General features: G+C 35.0%; 1 pseudogene across 1 annotated transcript in view; it reads right to left on the reverse strand.

Annotated features, from left to right (window-relative positions):
- Nucleotides 1-1,069: 1,069 nt before the first annotated feature.
- Nucleotides 1,070-3,017, reverse strand: part of LOC110288250 — a 24,805-nt pseudogene continuing 22,857 nt past the window's right edge. The window contains exon 2 of the transcript XR_002377279.1: nucleotides 1,070-1,973. The product of XR_002377279.1 is annotated as a vomeronasal type-2 receptor 116-like (transcript). The remainder of the gene's footprint in view (nucleotides 1,974-3,017) is intronic.

Below are 3,017 nucleotides of genomic sequence, written 5' to 3' on the forward strand. Positions count from 1 at the left end.
ATAAAAGCAATATACAGTAAAAAAGTAGCCAACCTCAAACCAAATGGCGAGAAACTTGGATCAAACCCACTAATATCAGAATAGAAAATGCTGCCCACTATCACCCTACCTATTCAATATAGTACATGAAGTCCTAGCCAGAGCATTTAGACAACAAAGGAGATCAAAGGAGTACAAAGTGGAAAGCAATACGTCAAAATTGTAGCTTTTAAATGTAGTATATAACCTCCATATAACCTCTGCTGTAGACTTTTGGCTACCTGATCTTCCACAGTTGTGTTGGTAATCTGACCTGAACCTGAATGCCTCTCTCTGATGGAGTGTTTCCATAAGAGTCCATGAAACGCCTGATCAGTCACTCACATTCTTTTTGAAGGTTCTAAGTTTCTAAACAAATGCAAGTTCCAACTCAGTCATCTTTTGTAGTTGTCCAGAATAAGAGGCTTCATTTCTCTCATGTAGAGAAAAAAACAAACAAACAAACAAACAAAAAACAAAACAAAACAAAAAAACAAAAAAAGTTATATTAAAATAGAAAGAACTTCTTCTGTCAATTGAAACCATGACATTTTTTTTTTCTGATCACCAGAAAGAACCTGATAAATTGAATCCTTGCAGACAATTTGCTCTACTATTGTTTACTTTACATTATAGAATATAATAGAATATCCTGGAGTCCAAAATCAAATACATCATTCACTTGATTTTTTTTAATGAAAGGACAAAATGGCTGAACTTCGTGACACATCTCAAACAACAGCACATTGTCTATAGAGGAAAGCTCTTTATACTCATCAGTTTATGCCATATTAGTATAGGTATGGGACAGGAGGCCAACAAGAGCACCTATTGAAACTATGTTACAAACACAGTGTAATGCATCTAAAACATAAAACTAATGGTTTCACTACAAAGAGAGTTTAATACAATTAGATAAAGAATGATGAGCATACATAATCACATTTTATATCTGAACATGACATTCAGAATGCTGTGACAATGGTTTATATGATAATATTTAATTTACTATTACAGATAAGTTTTAATTTTTAACTAAATTAAAATTGATATTTCTTCTTGAATTTTTTTTTGTACCTGATGCCAAGACAGGAGTTCTTTTCTGGCCTTAACAAAATAATGTAGCACTTGGGGGCAAAAATCAGTCCAAGGAGTGCTATACTGGAAGCTAAGATGGAGAACACTTCCATAGCCACCATGACCTTCCCCTTTGTGCTATGATAGACAGGGAGGAAGGTGATCCAAACACAGAAGAATACCTGCATGCTGAATGACAGGAACTTGGCTTCATTGAAGGTGTCAGGCAGATTTCTGGATAAGAAGGCCATGGTGTAGCTCCCAAGTGCTAAGGAACAGAGGTATCCCAGGACAGTGTGGAAGGCAACTGTTGAACCCATGTTGCACACAATGATGATGTGACCATGNTCAGCCTGAGTATCTTGATCAATGAAGGGTGGAGAGGTAACCAGCCAGATCCCACAGATAATTAGTTGTATCAGTGTGCAGATGGGAATGATGAAATTAGGGGCTCTTGATATCATTAACCATCTCACCATTCTATCTGGAACAGTGGCCTTGAATGCAATAACCACTGTAATAGCTTTGGCCAACACTGTGGAGAGAGCCACAGTGAACAAAATTCCAAATGCTGTCTGCTGCAAGATGCAGGTGGTTGTGTTGGGCTGTCCAATGAAGAGCAAGGAACTGAGTAAACAGAGGAAGAGTGTCAATAGCAGGATGTAGCTGAGAGTCCTGTTATTGGCCTTGACAATGGGTGTGTCTCTGTGCTTTACAAAGACTACAAGGACCACAGCTGTGAGTAGAGAGAAGCACAGTGGTGAGTGCCATTCCCAAGGGCTCTTCATAGGCCAAAAAGCTCACATATTTCTGGAGGCAGTGGTTCTTCTCTGAGTTTGCATAGTGACTTTCTGGACACTGCACACAGTGATCCATATCTGTTCAGAAATGAGAGTGACTGTGAATCAATACACAGTTGTTTACTTTTGCCACTATTATTTTAATTATCTATAACTTATTGTAATACTTCCTGTGTCAGCTTCCTTTATTGTTTCAGAAAGACATTTTTTTAGTTCTCTGAGTAATTTGAAATCTATACAGTTCTTTTAGGTTATGGTGTCAAAAATTGAAAGAGCCCAATGTCTTTCCTTTGTTGTTGTATGCTTTGCCTAAATTTATGATTGTGTTGCATCTATTTTATGAGCTATAATATTTCAGCACAATACTATATAATTGCTATTTGATTCTGATATCATATGAATGATGTCTACTTCTGGACATATATGTTCTACAATATTGTCAGTATTTGTTTGAAATTCATTTCTTAAGTGGTATTCTCTGATTTTATACCAATATTTATTTCTTTTCACAAAATCTTTTGGGTACTCCAGTTTGGTTAACAGTCCATATGATTTCATACTAATAAATGCCATTACATTCTTAAAGCTTAAAATATTCACTAGTATTATGTTGTTACATTTTGATATGGCATTTGTAATCACAGGGAGAGAACTATTATTAGGTATTAAAACTAGGTTCTGAGAACTTTTTCTGCTACACATTTGTGAGTTTTGCCTTGAATTAAAAAACAAATGCTCCTCAGTTTATAATGTCATATTTCTATTACATCAATCCTTTGTGTATTTCTTAAAAGTGCCACCTCATCAAGGGATTGTTGTCTCTGTTGTATAACTTGAGTAAACTTTTATCGAGTTTATTTTTGGAAGAATAAAATGTATCCTTTGTTACTTTTTTTTTCTTTAATGACCATGGACCTCAACTAATTTTGGGAAGCTTTGTACACATTCATACATAGCCCCTTTGCTTCTATTATGAGAGAGAAGTTTGCTCTTGCCTTATTATGATGCAATGTATAGTTCAAGAATAGAATTCTATCTTTGACATAATTAAGAAAGATGACTTTTTCATTAACTAATTGATATAAGGATAATACTTTATTTTAAAATTAGGTTTTACTTATT

The sequence above is a fragment of the Mus caroli genome, unplaced genomic scaffold, assembly GCF_900094665.2.
Source record: "Mus caroli unplaced genomic scaffold, CAROLI_EIJ_v1.1 scaffold_15348_1, whole genome shotgun sequence".
Lineage (NCBI taxonomy): Eukaryota > Metazoa > Chordata > Mammalia > Rodentia > Muridae > Mus > Mus caroli.